Genomic DNA, 17409 nt, shown 5'->3' with positions numbered 1-17409 from the left:
TCCTTTACAGAGCAATCTCAGGAGATGCATGTCTTGGGTTACATTTGAGCCTAAATTTAACGGACAAGACAGGTTCAACTCTGTGGGATCCAACAGAGCCACAGCCAATGGGAAGTCCCAGAGATGACGAAGTGCTGATGTGACTGAGGAATCAGAATAACCAAGCGAGGCTGGAGTCTGGTGAAGGAGGGGAGAAAGGAAGAAGGTGACAAAGGCTAGAGAGCTAATGGGGCCAGATCACGTAGAGCCGTACAGATTACCTCCAAAAGACAAACGTTTTAATGGGAAGGTCCTGAGGGATTTAAATGGTATAATAGCACAATGTAGTATGCTTTGTCTTAATGGCTGCGTTATAGAGAATGGACTTCTGGCAAGAAGGACAGAAGCATGCAGACAAGTGTGATGCAGGAGACAGATGACCTGGGCTAGCGTGTAGCAAAGTAAACAGGGAAAATACAGAGGTCCGGGTCCTCTTTGGAGAAGAAACAAAAATGTATGGATTGAGTGTGGGCTTTAAGGCAGCAGAAAACAAAGCTAATGATGTGTTTGACCTCAGCAGATGGGAGGCAGGTGGTGCCATTTACAGAGAGAAGAAAGGTGTGGGGGGAGGTGCAAAAGGCATTTTATGGAGGGCAGGCAGTCTTCCATCCATATGGCTCATAAGCCTTCCTGCCTCATCACTTTCAAAGACTACAGTCTGTGCATTTACACACCTATTGAACTGTGAGGTGGTGTGGTCGTCGTCGTCGGCAGCCGTCCGTCTCGAGAGACGATGGCGTAGCTTCCTGAGAGTCTATCTGCACCGCCGAGAATGGCTGTGCAGTCCGATTCGGGAGTGACAATCCCTGCCGCACTTGGTACAGGTGAAGGCAGATGGCTGTTGTTGCTGCTGCTGACGCTGCTTCCGCCTCGATCTTTTCTGGACCGCCTCCTCGTTGCGCGCAGCCTCCGCGCGTGACGTACCTTGCCTGACCGCGAGCCTCCAGGCTAGGCGGTCGTCTGCTTGAACTTCCCATGTGTTGAGATTGATGGAGCATTGTGTCATGTCCTTTTTGCAGATGTCTTTGAACCGCAGTTTTGGGCGCCCTGTCATCCTCTGGCCTTCTGCTAGCTCGCCGTAGAGGAGGTCTTTGGGGATACGGCCTGCATCCATTCTTTTGACATGGCCGAGCCACCTGAGGCGTCTCTCGCTAAGAACTGCATGCAAACTGCTCATATTGGCTCGCTTCAGCACCTCGGTGTTGGGGACCTTATCCTGCCAGGTGACATGCAGGACGCGTCGCAGGCACCTCATGTGGAAGCTGTTGAGTTTCCTTTCGTGCCTTGCGTAGGTGGTCCACGTCTCGCTGCCATAGAGGAGAGTGCTGAGTACGCAGGCTTGGTAGATGCGCAGTCTGGTTTTCTCAGTGAGGCTGGAATTGTTCCACGCTCGCCGGTTCAGTCTGGCCATAACTGTGGCTGCCCTGGCGATTCTCCGGTTGACCTCCAAGTCGACTGACAGAGAGCTCGAGATGGTGGACCCGAGGTAAGTGAAGTCGTTGACAACCTCCAGGGTGTATCCGTCGATGGTGATGCATGGGGGAGTCCCCGTGCCTTGAGCCATAACATTCGTCTTCGTCAGGCTGATGGCTAGTCCGAACTCCTTGCATGCGTGGGAAAGGCAAGTGACTAGCTGTTGGAGTCCCTCTTCGGAGTGTGATGTCAAAGCTGCGTCGTCGGCGAAGAGCATCTCACGGATGAGCACCTCTTTGACTTTGGTCTTGGCTCGTAGACGGGCCAGGTTGTAGAGCTTGCCATCGGATCTGGTGTGAATGAAGACACCCTCGCTGCAGTCCTTAAAGGCGTATTGGAGGAGCATGGAGAAGAAGATTCCGAACAGTGTAGGCGCGAGGACGCAGCCCTGCTTTACTCGGCTGCTGACTGGGAAGGCCTCAGAGGTTGTGCCGTTGTAGGACACCGTGCTGTGCATGTTGTCGTGAAAGGACATGACCACAGCAAGCAGATGTGGTGGACAGCCAATCTTCCATAGCAAGCTGAAGAGTCCGCTTCGACTGACCAGATCAAACGCCTTCGTGAGGTCAATAAAGGCGAGGTAGAGTGGTTTATGCTGCTCGTGACACTTCTCCTGCAGCTGGCGTAGGGAGAAGATCATGTCCACTGTTGAGCGGCCAGCTCTGAAGCCACACTGGGACTCTGGGTAGACGCGGGAAGCAAGGGTCTGCAGGCGGGCAAGAGCGACCCGGGCGAATACTTTGCCGACGACGCTGAGGAGAGAGATGCCCCGGTAGTTGTTGCAGTCGCTGCGGTCTCCTTTGTTCTTGTACATGGTGATAATGTTGGTGTCTCTCATATCCTGGGGGATGTAACCCTCCTTCCAGCAGAGACAGAGTAGATGGTGGAGCGGCTGTAGCAGGACTGGTTTCCCGCTCTTTAGGATTTCTGGAGGGATTCCGTCGCTTCCTGGTGCTTTCCCACAAGCGAGGCGGTCGATGGCTTTGCCGAGCTCTGCCGCAGTAGGTGGGGTGTCTAGCTCCTCCATGACTGGTAGGTCTGGGATGGCGTTAAGAGCAGTGTCTGTTACGGTGTTCTTCGTTGCGTACAGCTCGAGGTAGTGCTCGGTCCACCGCCGCATTTGCTGTTCCTGGTCAGTGATGACCTCACCTGTCTTGGACTTAAGGGGGGCGATCTTGGAGGGGATTGGGCCTGTTGCCTTCTTGATACCCTCATACATTCCTCGTGCGTTGCCTATATCGGCGGCTTCCTGAATGCTTCTGCACAGGTTTAGCCAATAGGTGTTGGCACAGTGGCGGGCGGTCTTCTGGACTTTGTTCCTGGCAGCCCGTAGAGCTTGAAGTGTACTGGGAGTGGGCGTGACCTTGTAAGCCAGTAGGGCCTTCCTCTTAGCCTCGATCACGGGTTCCATTTCTTCCCAGTGAGCCTCGTACCAGTCAGCGTTCTTCTGCTCTTTCTTCCCGTAAGCAATAATGGCGGAGTTGTATATGGCGTCGCGGAGACGTGGCCAATTGGATTCGATAATGTCATCTGCCGCCACTCCCTCGCCGAGTGCATCTTCCATCTTGTTGATGAATTGCTGGGTCTTAACTGGGTTGCTGGCACAACTGGTGTTGATGCGTGGGCGACCCTTCATCTTGGAGTGGTGCAACCTCTTCGGCATTATGCGCACCTTGCTTACCACGAGGGCATGGTCCGTGTCGCAGTCTGCACTGTGGTAGCTGCGGGTGAGGAGGGTGCTGGCAATATCCGTTCTTCTGGTGATGACGAGGTCAAGCTGGTGCCAATGACGGGAGCGGGGGTGCCTCCATGACACCTGGTGGATCTCTTTGCACTTGAAGAATGTGTTTGTCACGCACAGGCCGTGGTGACACAAAAGCTCAAGCAGTCGCTGACCATTCTCATTGATCTTTCCTCTCCCAAAGTTTCCAAGGCAGGTGGGCCAGGCCATGTGGTCGGCTCCTACTCTTGCATTGAAGTCTCCAAGGAGATAGAGAGCGTTACTTCTGGGAATCTTGGATAACGCTTCGTCCAGTGCATGGTAGAACTGTTCTTTCTCTTCGGTGGTGGCGCAGAGGGTTGGGGCATACGCGCTAAGAATGCTGACTGGGCCGAAAGTTGTTGACAATCGGAGGGTAAGTAATCTCTCTGTGCCTCCTGTGGGTGGCTCTATGGAGTTAACAAGCGTGTTCTTCACAGCGAACCCAACACCGTGCTGTCTTGGTTGGTCCGGAGACTTCCCTTGCCAGTAGAAGGTGTAGTTGGTTTCTCTGATAGTTCCGTTGTCGGCCAACCGGGTCTCCTGTAGAGCCGCAATGTCGATGTGTAGTCGTGCCAGTTCCCTATCGATGACAGCGGTTTTCCTGGCACCCTTGATCCACGGAAGGTCTGCAGTAAGTCCGGGGCACATGGTCCTGATGTTCCAGCTAGCGAGGCGAAGAGCCGGAGGCTTCTTTCTTGTTGTTTGCTTGGAATTAACTGGTGCGGGTGTTTTGTGGCCCACTTTTCGAGAGGCGCCTCTCTGATCCCCACGCACCCAGTGGGGCAGGCGAGCCATGGCGAGACGGTAGCTGTCCAGTGAGGTGCGATGACCTCTCCCACCATCAGAGGAGATCCCTGGCGCTCGTTTCCTTCGCCAATCGGATGAGCTTATAACCGGTATCTGTCTCCTCCCGTGTTGAGTCGGCATCTTGCGATGACGCTGGAGTGTCCTCTCAAGTGAAACTGAAGCTACAGAGCCTGGGCAGGGTGATATGGAGGGTCTGCTGTTGCCCATGCAGCAGACCCCCCCTCTCTTCGCAGCTGAAGGGTCCAAGGGAAAGACAAAGTCAATACAGCTTGGCTTCAGGTGCGCCGCAGGAGTTGCCGGTGTTGACTACAATGTCAAACCGCCTTAGGGACTCCGGCTCCGGATTTTCTGTCGGGGTTTACTCCCTTAGCCTTTCCCCTGAAGAGGTATGCCGCAAGGCAGCGGAGGTTTTTTGGGGTCAGAGTTTTCCTTCTCTGATTTTAGAGATGTCCTTCCTCTTTCCTCCTTTACAGTCTTGAGGGCAGCATTTACAGGCTAAAATAGAAAACTGGCAGTGTAACCTTCTAAGCAGATACTACCAATACCCTGCTTGGGTATACTCACCCAACAATAAACATCTCTTAAATGTCCTCCAAGTGCCATGCCTCGAATTAGTAAATGGCAGTGCAATGGCAGCCAAACATTTGGATCAGTTTCACTAAGTAAACCACCAACACAAGTAGGTTTTTAAAACAATAGAATAGTGTCTCATTTTATTAAAAATAATAACTATTTTTAAGCAACTTACCAGCAACACTGAATAAAAACCTGGCTGTGTTTCCCACTGTTTCAACTGCTCCTCAGCTGGCTTTAACACAGCAGTATCCTGACTGGTGGCCTGAGTTAAGACTTGAAGAACAACAGTGCTGGCACTATTGAGATCCATGGAAACCAATTGGCTCAGTCCGAATAGCCCGGCTCTCCAGCTTCCACTGTCCAACACGAAGTGGCGTCGGTTGGTCCCGCGCCCCACGCTTGCAAGTCCACGCGCCGCCGCCCACTGATGCCGAAAGCGGCTTCTAGGAACGCGCCATGTTCTGAGTCGCAGCTCTAAACGATGCGGACGCTAGAATATCGCGTCACAGACATCCACAGCAATAAAAAAGATCAAAATACTGATACACAAAACAACACAAATGAATCTCAAAAAGCATTACGCTAAGTGAAAGAAGCAAAGCATAAAAGTCTACATGAAGTTCTAGAAAATGCAAAATTATAGAGACAGAAAGTAGATCACTGGTTGCCTTGGGCTATGGGGCTAGAGGAAAGGATGATACAACAAGACACAGGATAATTTTTAGGGAGATGGAAATGCTTTAATCTTGATTCAATAGTAGTTATGCTACCGAAAAGCAATTTGGGGTCCTGCTGCCTGCCGCCACCCTCTAGGCAAAATTCCAGAAGCAAAGGTTTGGTGATAAAGAAAGTCTATCCAGTCACAGCTTCAATTACTTAAGCCTATCAATTAAGGCTAAACTCTAACACCTGGGCCCTGCTATCACTTCCCCCTGTTTTAATCACCTTATTTCTATAGGGCTAGTTACAAACTAAAACAGCATAAAATACAAAAACTACACAACTTTGGAAGAATGACAGGCTTCTGCCTCATAGCCTGTTCCCTCTAGAACACCCAAAGAATAAACCAGGGACCCTCTGCCAGGCCAGCCCAATCCTTTAGAAAAATAGGAAGCCCCACACTTTGTTCTTCCACAGAGACACGAACTTAACAATATACTGTCTAAAAACGCTTTAAGAGAACTCCAGAAACCAGTTAAAAAGTCATAATATCCCAGGAAAGTGCAAAGCCAAAACCAGCTACATTAAAATGGTTAAAAAATTATTTCACCCATGAGAGCCCCTCCCCTAAGCCAGCACAGAAACAACCTTAAAGAAATGAAGACCTAATAATTATGAGACAAAAATAAAAACGACCATCTTAAATAAGTTCAATGAACTTCGAGAGAAAACAGACAACTAAGGAAAATCAGGAAAATGATGCATGAACAAAATGAAAATATCTTAAAAAACAGAACTTCAGGAATTGAAGAATATAATAATTCAATTAAAATATTCACTAGGAGGACTTCTGGCCAAGATGGAGGCATAGACAGACATGCGGCGTCTCCCCCCACAACTAAGAAGGAATACAATTACCTCAAAACTAGAAACAACCATAAGTTCCAGAAAATCAAAGTGCATGGAAGTCCAGCAAACAAAGATATAACCTGCAACCAGGACCACCCTATTCAGCTGCACGTTTACATACTACATAAAACACTTTTAACTTTGAAATAACTGTAGGCTGAGAAAAGGGAATCAAAGTTGCAAAGACACGACCTGAGTTCTGCACGTCCCCTCACAGAGGCAATTCTTTTGGCTATACTCTCTTTCTTATTCATTACACCCACTACTGTGTATTCATTTGCCATCTGTTGGTATCTATCGATTTATGCTCCCAGATCTAAACCAGAGTCTCATCTACTTCTCTCTCCGGAGCTCTCTGTTGGAGCTCTCTGGTGGTGTGGTAACACTCAGCCATTACCACATACTGAAATGTAAAAAAAAATCACCTCCGTTACTTGCAAGGTGAATGGGTCAGATAGATTTGCTGTAGACAGGAAGGCAGGTCTGGAGTCTGGAGTTTTGTTTGGAGATGATAAATTTGGAAGTAGGAAGAGCATAATGGAATCCATATACAATATGATGCTGTTTGAGGGCATAAGGCAACAGCCACATGGAAACAGTGAGGCCTGACTTAATGGCTCTCCAAAAGAAGGGCAGAGTGGGGATCATCCTGAAGAATTAAGCTTTAGGACTAAAATGGCCACAGTTCCAAGAAAGGCAGACTCCTGGAATCTACTGCCTCCTCTGGTTACTAACACGAACACACTGTAAGGCACAAGCTGCATTGGTGGGGTTTTTTGTATCTTTCTAAAAGGAGTAACACTTGCAGCGGCAACGGGGAACAGCCTGGAGTAAAGTAAAGATGCTATGCTTGCAGGAACCCCCGCCTCAGCTCCTCAGGCCTCTCCGTGAAGGAGTGGAGCGGGAGGAGCCTGGGGATAAGGGCACCTGTGTAGAGCTACCCCACCCCAACATGCTCATCAGCTATAATTGTGGGAGGGCACTTTTTTAGAAAACTTTGCGTAGGATTGTAGGTAAGGTTGTCAGCTCCAGGCAGGTGCTGGTTCTAAGTGGCAAAATTTGCAAAATTTTAAGACACAAGACAAGTGCAATTGAGATTTGTCGAGTGGCAATTCTCGTCTCATCAGCTAGGCTTCGATTTTTAAGAAACGACAGACGTCGGTGTTCAACGTGTTTTTGTCACCAGGAAACAAAGTCAAAAAGGCTCCTGTAAAGGCACTCCATGATCTGTCTTGGGGCTGCTGTTAAGGGAGAAGAGGGGGTGGGGTTTCTCAATAAGAGTAGTAAGTTATTTTAGAATGATCAGGACACGCAAAGTTAATGTACAGAAATGAATCGGGTTTTTACATACCAGCAGCAAAGTTAAACTTCTAAAAATTCACTTAGAGTTAAAAATATTTAATTTATTAAAGTTAACAATTTATTAGAGTTAAAATATTTTAGGGCAAAAAATAGAATACAAAATATAGCAAATGACATGTATAATACAAACATTTCAAACTATGGATTGCTGTTGATGATATAGAAAGAATACCTAAGTGATTGGAGAGATAGATGGTATTCATGGTCTAAAGGTTCAATATTGTGGAGGTACCAGCTTTCCTCAGACTGATTCAAATATCCAATACGACCCCAATCAACATTAAAGCACTTTGTTACCGGTCTCTGGGAGCAGTGCAGAGCTCCAGGGCCTTGTCCAGACTCTGGAATGGCTGTAGAATAGCTGTAGTCTCCCTGGGACAGTCCCTCCATGAGCCAGGAGGACAAACCGCTGTGTCCATTGTTGAAATTGATTAGCCCTGACAAGAGATGGTGTCAGCACCAGATGACCCACATCCCAAGCTCTGCTATCACTTCAACTTTTACTCTCTGGCATCAAATTCAAGACAAAATGGGAAAGCCCATGCCTCAAGCCATGAGAACTAGATCAGCCTGTGACAGGAGCCCTGCTTGGGACCGCTGAAGTTAATCTGTAAATAATTAAGTCCATTTCCAGGCTCCAGGGGCTGGGCTGCCTGCCCAGTGCAGTGATGTTTGCAAGAGTAATAAAGGAGAGGGTGGGCAGAATGAAACAATCGAGTTTTTATCTGAAATCATGGGCGAGAGGATGCTGGCTGCCAAAGGAAAACTTGGACATTAGTTAATAAGTCCTTTCAATCCACAGCCAGGATCAATCAGTTTACACCCAGAGAAGGAGAGGAGGGCTCAGTAGGTGGCAGGAGTTCATCAGCATTCTGCATGGGATGAGACATTGGATGAGTAGGCCTTCAACAAGATAGTTTGCTATTTATTTTCTGGGCTCACCTGCCCTAAAATCCCCAACACAGGCAACTGTAGGAACCCTCAGCCCCAGATGCTGGGGACCCTTGGAATGGGGAGCAGGGATTGTCCTTGGCATTTACCTCTCTCCCAGATGAATTCCTGGGCAAGGGCATGTAGACTGTGGTCAGAAGCTCTGGGAGGGGAGGTGAAGATGTCCTACAGTGAGGAACTCCAATTCAGATTTATTTGGGGGCCTTGTCAAGGGCAAAACTCCTCAATTATTGGATAATTATAATAAAGTTAGTGCCAGCTTTTGGAGTCTTACTCTGTGCCAGGAACTATTCTAAGTACGTTATTTATGTATTTTTTAACTTCGTATTACTTATCATTTCTAAAAAAAATGCTGTCACACCATTGCCTGGCTTCTGTCTGTGTCTTCCCATGAGAGCATCTCACTCCCTACGAGCAATCCCACACCACCTTTCTCTTGCCCACAGAATGAAACAGCACAAAGATGGGGAAGAACAAAGCCCTTCACGTAAAGAGAATGCTGTGTCTGGCAAAACCCCACAATGAATGTGCTGAAGTCACCCGCTGAGTGTGTGTGTGTGAGGGGGTGAGCACAGGTAGCAATTGCAAGCCCTCGGTGCTGTGGCATTGGGCCTTTCCATATCCCAAGGACAACATGCTTTGGGTATGTGATGATGATGATAATAACACTAAGGGTGATAATGCTAATAACAGCAACTACAGCGACAGTAATGGCTGAGGCCACTGACTTCACATTTCTTCGGGGGAAGAATAGCTTCTAGTTCTGGAAAGAATGGTATGGATCAAAATGTGTATTTTCAAACTAGCAATTCCTTTCTTCAACTGTGAAACAGGAATTGTGCTTGCAGATGAATAAAGTGAATAAAATTGAATAATTCTTATCAAATAACAAAATTCAATGAACACTATGTATGAAATAAATCTTAATTATCTTATTAATAAAATTAACACAAATTTAGTCATGGTTTTGAATGTTGGAGAGATGCCTTCTTCCAAAACAAATAATCAAAGTCAAATTTGTATCGACATACTATTTTACCACCTATTAATATCTTACACAAAACACATTCATAGATGTAATGATTTGATATACTCACTTATTTGGTACCCATTGGGAATATCACTATTATTTTGAAGACAAGGCTTTGATTTGCTCTGGTGAATCCAAGGGTCACTCTGATGTTTTGATTTCAGTTGTTTCATGGCTCCAGAAAAACAATTACTATCATTCATGTGCAGTAAGTACTGTATGTCTGTTACATCTTTAGAATTCAGAAGCACCATTTGTTTGATCAAGGAAGCAGCTCCCTCTTCTGTTTCTTCTTGGTAAGTATTGTAGGTGTCTGTCCCAGCTCGTGATCAGTCTCTCTCTCTCTCTCTCTCTCTCTCTCTCTCTCTCTCTCTCTCTCTCTCTCTCTCTCTCTCTCTCCCTCCCTCCCTCCCTCCCTTTTTTATCCATTCAGATGCCTTCTTTTCTGACATGCCCCCAGCAAGCAGGACATTCGAAGAGGTATATTTAGACCTTTACTAACAGGCTCCATTCAGTCTCTAAAAGGATTGTAAAGCCCCTTGCTGGCTGCCTGCATGGCAGGGGCAAGGGGTATGAGAGGGAAAATGGTCCTTTCTTAACTGGCTTTTATTGGCCTAAATAGTTTTTACAATAATTAAACATTTTTTACAGCAGTTAAAAGGTGGGATTTCTTTACACAACCAATTAATGATTAAGCCATTTTTGAGAACTCATTGCAGAACTATTTGTCTCTCTCTCTTGCCAGTTTATTTCCTCTGCAGACCCGGCTCCCCTCTACACTCCCCCACACCGTCAGAGGGAAGCCTGCAGAGCTGCTCACAGGGGGCACAGAGGGAAGCTCTCAGACCTGAACAGTCCAGTAATTAAAGCTTGTTGGTTCCTACTCTCAGCCCTCTCCCTCCTTCTCCCGGGACTCTGTGTCAAGTCTGGTTGGCCATCTGAACATCCCCTAACCAGGGAAGCCACTTTGAGTGACAAGGAAAGGGTGAACATACAGAACAGGAAATGAGTCCAGGGCAGGAAACTGACTCCCCAGGGAGCTCAGCTCACAAGTGGCCATGAGCCGGAGTGATCCTGGAGTCTCCTTTCAGCAGGGGATTTGACAGCCATGGGCGTGCAGGAAGGGGGTCCTAGACTTCTCAATAGTCCTTCCTTTGCTAAAATAGAAGTGATCTCTGAGGTATCACAACAGACAAAAGTGTTACAGCGGGAAGGGAAATATACAGACTTCTCCTCTACATGAAGCTCCACCAACAACGAGAAAAGTAGGGGGGGTGGTCCTCTCTGCAGCTGTCCTGGCAGGTGGGGTCCATGATGCTGGGAAGGTTCCAGCCATCGAATATGAGCAAGAGTGTTCCATCTGTCCTGGGGCAGTGTTTCTTTCTGATTTTTTTTTTTTTTTTTTTTTTTAGAGAGAGAGACATAAAAGGAGAGAGAAACATCAATTGTTCTTCCACTTATTGATGCATTCACTGGTTGCTTCTCGTCTGTGCCCTGACCGGAAATCGAACCTGTACCTTGGCATATTGAGATAACGCTCTCACCAACTGAGCTACCTGGCCAGGGCCCTGGGACAGTTTTTAAAATGTCCCTTCTGGACCTCACTGCCTTTTCCTCACTGCCAAAGAGTCATGTTGTCTGCGTAAGCTGCAAGCCTGGGTGTCCTATTCACTGGATAGTGGACAGTCTCATATAGGGCTGCTTAATGTCGCTGATGAGTTCTACTCTGGTTCTTCCCAATGCTTCTCTGGCCACACTCAGCTTTCTTAGGTCAAATCTATCCATGCTACGTGCATTACTCTGCCTGTATTCATCCTCCCCCACTTCCTGACACTTACACAGGTGATGCAAATGCACTTGGACTGATCTCCCTCACCAAACCCCCAAATCATCCAAGAGAACTTTCCTGTATAAACACTGTGGTGAGTGTGTGTGTGTTTATGTGTGTTGTGTGTGTATGTGTGTTAGGGACTTCAGGCCTGAGGGAAGGGCCCCAGTGTCTGCCTGGACCCTGGTCATTCTTTCAAATACCAGAGCTGCAGCAAAAGAGCAATTCTGTTTGGGGACCTCTGTTCATTCTGAGTTTCATGGAAGGTAACTCTCAGGTGGATATCTTCTGCCTGGACTTCTGTCCTGAGACTATTTAAAGATCAGTATTCCTGAGCCTATTCCTTCTTTGTCCAGGAGACTTCAATTAAGAAAATATCTAGGGCCCATATGGGATCTTGGTCCAATTTGACAAAAGTGAGGAAAAGGCTGTCTCAAATAAGAAGCTAACTTGGACCATGCAAGCCCATGAATTCGGGTCTTTTCCAAAGTGGGAGTTGAGAGTGGGTGGTTCAGAATTTCTGGCTCAGAGTGATTGTGTTCCTTGGACACACACAGTATCTGTCTTGTGTGTGTCAACTAGATCATTCTTACCATCTTGATGTCCTCGTTACAAAGCTGCAAGGAGCTCTTTTTTTAATCACTGAAACACACCCATGTATATTATTACCTTTATGCTGAGCCTTTCCTGTTCTCCTGCCTCCCCTACCTCTGAGAATGGAGGGTTAGCTTACCTGGGGGCCCTGCGGTGCAGTCAGAAGCATGAATCACTAGCAGGGTCAGCACCCAGGCAGGAGTTTGTGGTCCACAGGAGAGAGGCTGTGTGTTTTCAGATTATATGAGTATGGGCTTATAATTCGTAAGGGACTAGCAAAAAAATAATGGAAGTATCATCCAGAACATAAACTGGATGGAGAGACATGGTGGTACGGGGAGAGTGGGAGGAGAGAGCAAGTGAGGGAGAGAGAGGAGGGGAACGGAGAGAGGAGAAGAAGGGAATTACAAGAAAGATAAGAGAAGCAAAGCAAAGGGAAGAGAGAAAGGAGAGAGGGGGGTGGAGGAATAGGGACGATATAGAGATACTTACAGGAATTGTCCACTGAGCCAGGCAAAGAGGTGTTGATCAGGGACAGGGCCCCGCAAGGGAAACGGACAAGAAGGTCTTCGCAGAAAGGCCGAAGCTTGGGTAACTCAGTCAGCCCTCAGGGCCTGTGGTCATAGCCTCTGCTTCAGTTCCCCAGTGACTCACCCAGCCAGCCTCAGGACATGCAGAGCCCCATTCTGGCCAGGTGCACAGGAAGCCCACACCAGCATCTTTTACTCACAAACGGCCTTCTTTTCCCCCTTTCTTCCCATCCATCTGCCAGCTCCAAAAATCAGGGCCTGCAGCTTCCTGGGCATGATGCAGCCTCACTGGGCAGGTGGAAAACGGACACAGAAATGTCTTGCCCACTGCAGTTTGTCCACATCAACAAAGGGAAGTAGGACTTGAGACCATCATGACTCAGCACTCAAAATCTTAGTGTGGTGTGGTTATCTGGATATTCTGGGTCCATTTCCTGGGCATTTTCTCACAATCTTTTCTCAGTGTGCCAGTGGAGAGCTTGTATTTACTGACAACTACTTTAGAATTATTTCAGTGATTTAATATTTTTAGCTTCACCTCAAAAATAAAATATTTGCCTTATATGAGCAGAGAGCAAGGATTTTAGATGCTGTGATAGGGAATTAAATGGTTTTATTTAATAAAGTTACTTCAAAGAACATATATTTAAAGTTGCTTTCTAAATTATTCCACTCTTTTATGTTTTAATTTTTATTGTTTTAATCCTCACCCAAGGATATGTTTATTGATTTTAGAGAAAGTGGACAGGGGAGAGAAAGAGAAAGAGAAACATCGATTGGCTGCCTCCCATACATGCCTTGACAGGGGATTGAACCTACAACCTAGGACGTGCCCTGACCTGGAATCAAATCCACAAATTTTAGTGCATTGGGCAATGCTCCAACCAACTGAGCCATCCAGCCAGGGCTGTCCTACCTACAAATACTTCTATAGAGAGATCTCTGTGTAATTAAGACCAAACAAATGTTTTGAAAGTGTTTTATTCGTTCAAAAAGCAGATTGTTCATGTAAAGAGAAATGCAAGGAAATGACTTTATTGCTGTCACCTCCTTGAACTGAGGAGATTGGGAGGCCAGTGTGCCTACATCTGAGCTTTTCCTTTCTCAGTTCTGAGCCCGGTGTCACCAACCTATAGTCAGTCGCAAAAGACTTCTCCAAGAAGAAAAGATTCACTTGAAAGTTAAAAGAGTGACAGGTTGTCACCCGGAGTTTCCTCCCAGCACCCAGTCACCGAGAACCTCATTATCCCTGTGTGGAAAGTATAACCTTTCTATGCGTGTTGTTCACTTACATTGGTTCATTCTGGTGGGTGAGAAAAGTGTCATCTTATCTCATAAAACACATTTCAGCCTGGAGCACCCAGCACGTGGAGGCCTCATTTACATCATTTCCCAGAGCCACGAGAATCCATAAAAGGGCCTTTAAAGACCTGGGGGGAGACAGCTGAATAAGGGAGACATCAGGGCGGTTATTGTGGTTGTGGGCAATGCCACTACAATTTCAACCTCATAAGCAAATTGCTAATTATGAGGAGAGAGCGAAGATAGAAAACATAAAACGGAGTCATTCTAACCATGCTGCTAAAATCATGAAAATCATAAATGTTTGGGCATAAAGAAAGACTCCATTCTTTTTCTAACTGGCTTAGAAACAAACTTTTGGAACTGTCCAGTCCTGCATCGATGCCTGGGTGTACATCTGGATCTCCGGGGAACCCTCTCGTTAGCCACTGAAGGACTCATGTGTTGAGGCCGCCTGATTACCCTGGAAGGACTCAGGTATACATCCAGCTGACATCTGTTACCCAGACCGTGGGGACACAGTCAGGCTTCGTGGTGCCTTCTGTGGACCACCTGGCATCCATCATACTGACTGCCTGACATCCGACTGGTACAAATGCAGGACTGGTAATTCTCAAGAATGCAGGGGGCAGGTCGCCGAGGGTAGAGGAGGGATAAATGGTGATGGGAGGAGACGTGACTTGGGGCAGTGAACACACAATGCACACAGATGGTGTATTGAAGAACCGTTCTCCTGAGTCCTACAGAACCTTATTAACCAATGTCATCCCAATAAATGCAATAAAAATTTTTAAAAAGAATGTACTTTTTACTATATGAACTTTTAACTTTTCTTTCTTCTTTGGAACTCTTCTGGGCTTTTGCTTAGCTGTGTTCCCAGTTTGCAAGATCCTTGAATAAATCTATATCATTTATTACTAGCAAAATCTTCAGACTGTCCTCGTGACCCAGCCCCAGCCCCCAACTCTTCAGGCAGAATATCAGGACAAAACTTGTCCACTTCAGCCTTGGCATCCCTCCTCCTCCTCCCCCAGGGGTGGGCACTCTCTTCCCACACTGGGATTGAGTCCATTTCCTCAAGATGTGGCCTGACCTGCAGCAGAAAAGAGTGTTCATTGTCTTAACATAGGTCCCTTCTCCATGAAAGTAGTATATAATCATTATATACCATGTGTGATACACAGATAAGCAAGAGAAGAAAATACAAATAAGTTGTTATCCTTCCACCCTGAGAAAGTTATTTTTAATACTTTGAGATTATCAGCATGTCTCAAAGTTTCCCCGAGAATGAAAGTGCTGTGGTCAAATACATTTGGGAGATTTTCATTAACCTCACTGAAGACAGGAAAGGAACCTGGTTTTCTTCATTTGAAAACTTGTTTGATTATAAAAGCTTTTCTTGTTGCAACTTTACAACAAACTTATTCCGCGAGACACGCTCTGCAGAATTACTGCCGGCAGCTGCCCCCAAACGCTGCCTCTGTCCCAGTTGGAGCGCCCACTCTCCCTGTGGAGGCAGAAAACACACCGCCCGGAGGGCCTGGGCCTCCATGGCTGCCCTGCCTGGCCGGTGGCCCGGTCTTCTGGTCGTAGCCTCTGCAGGCTGCAGCTGCGTCTTGTCTCCGTAACATTCACGTCCTTGCCAGACTCTGGCCTCAGGTTTATTAGAGGAGAATGATCACACTTTAAATGTGTACAAGGTGACGGTATCTTGTTTAAATACCGTTGCAACCTGAGGCATATTTCTCAAAGAGACCCCTTGGCCCACTGGCCCACTAACTGACTGAGTCACCTGACGGCTTTGGCTGAATAACCAGCTCAGGCTGCTGTCCTCGGGTCTTTGGAGCACAGGGTGGGTTCACCTGTGCTGGTGTAGTAGTCAAGAGATATTGGAAATGGCTCTCTCTCAAAATCACTTCTTCTACAAATGCTCTTAGGGACTTCTCATGGTATTTTGGCCATGAGATGCAGCTGTACAAACCACACAAATCTCTTATTTCACCTACCTCACTTTCCTTCACGTGATATATGAATAGGCTAAACTGGCAAAGAAAAGCAAAGTGATATTTTATTATTAATTGGAACTTTGTTTCCAAGCCTCCAGACAAAAGTCCAGTAAGCTAGGCTGGACTCAATGGGGAATTCTTTCTTATTTTCTCAGTCAATACAGAAATTCATTTGTCTATAAGAGCCATGATTTGGAACATTAAAAAGTTGTCCTGGGAATATGCTTGGGGAGGCATGTGGTGAGAGGATGAGGCTCAGGCCTGCTAAAGGACATGCACAGACACTCAAGGGTGAACTCTGCTCTGATTTCAGGCCAAGGTGTTTGCCAGCAGCACCCTGATGTCTGAGTGGCCGAAAGGCCCTGGCTCAAGAGACTTTATCTGAAACCTTTCTTCTTTTTCTTCTTTTTTCATTGGTGTTTCATCTACCGTACCATCATCCACTTGCTTTTGTAGCTTTTCTTTTTCCCCCTTTTTTGGGGGGCTCTGGTGGTAAGTCCTGGTCTTTGAGTGGCCTCACACAATCCTCCCCTTCCTCATCCCAAGAAGAGTCTCTGAGCTGCTGCTCAACGTGGTTGGTCTCTCTTTTCCTTGGTCTTAGGTTGGGCGTTATACTCTACAATTTTATCCTTTGCTTCTTTCTTTTCTTTCCCTGTTTCCTTTCCATGTGGGTCTCTGGAAGGTCAGGCCATGCAGCCATGACCTGTGGCTCGTACTTTAGCTCTGCCTTCCTCTTGGCAAAGTCTTACTGGGTGGTGGAGGCATGGGTGTTGGCAGCAGAGGACTTATTCCCATATAGAGTAACAGGACTGGAATCATCCTCAGGAGTCTTTCTACTGTGTTTACTTTTTTCCTCCAGAAAGCATCAAGATCTGTTTTGCTCCAAGATGATAAGTCCTTCCTTTTTGTGAATTCCTTATAATGAACACAGTTTTGGGAGACTTTGGACTTTTCTTCAAGGCTGAAAGATTTCTTTTCCTTGTTGTCTGTGGAGGAGTCTGCAGTTTCCGGCCTATCACAAGTGTTCAGTTAAGCCAGAAACTGGTTAAGATCATCCTGATGAGCAACTCAGTTGTCTTCATTATTGATCGTAGCTCCAAGTCCAAGGTGGTTGTTTTCAACTTGAACTTTAATATAATGTGTGGCTCCTTGCTCTTGAGCCCTTAAACCCTTTCCTTTAGGCCACCATATCTTCTCCAGCACCCTGTGGACAAACTCAGAATCATCATTACTCCACATGGCATTTCTTGGATCCACAGCCCACTTCTTCCACTGATGCTCAGCCAGCATCGACATGTCGCAGAGCCTGTGAGGCCAGCGGGCCATAAGACCTGAGCAGCCAGGGTGGCAGGCCAGACATCTGGTGGGGAAACTAGAAACACCTGACATGCATGCCAGAGAACTGCAGCAGCCTTGATGGGGAATTCTTTATGACTAAGTGGCATAGTGGCAGCCTAGAGCTTAGAACCAAAGGCTGGGCAGCATACCCCCTTTTATGCACTTATGGCTAGTCTTCAGAGTTTCCCATCACCAGCCCGTCCAGAGAATTTCCACCACAGCCACAGGAAATGGAGTCACAG

The 17409-nt window shown here is 46.9% G+C and overlaps 1 pseudogene; it reads right to left on the bottom strand.

The window, feature by feature from the left end:
- Positions 1–16138: 16138 nt before the first annotated feature.
- Positions 16139–17125, bottom strand: LOC149997326 (PIN2/TERF1-interacting telomerase inhibitor 1 pseudogene; annotated as a pseudogene).
- Positions 17126–17409: the final 284 nt, after the last annotated feature.

Source organism: Furipterus horrens, unplaced genomic scaffold, assembly GCF_987537825.1.
Source record: "Furipterus horrens unplaced genomic scaffold, mFurHor1.1.pri manual_scaffold_11, whole genome shotgun sequence".
In the NCBI taxonomy this organism is placed as follows: Eukaryota; Metazoa; Chordata; class Mammalia; order Chiroptera; family Furipteridae; genus Furipterus; species Furipterus horrens.
This window is presented reverse-complemented; position numbering and strand designations above follow the sequence as displayed.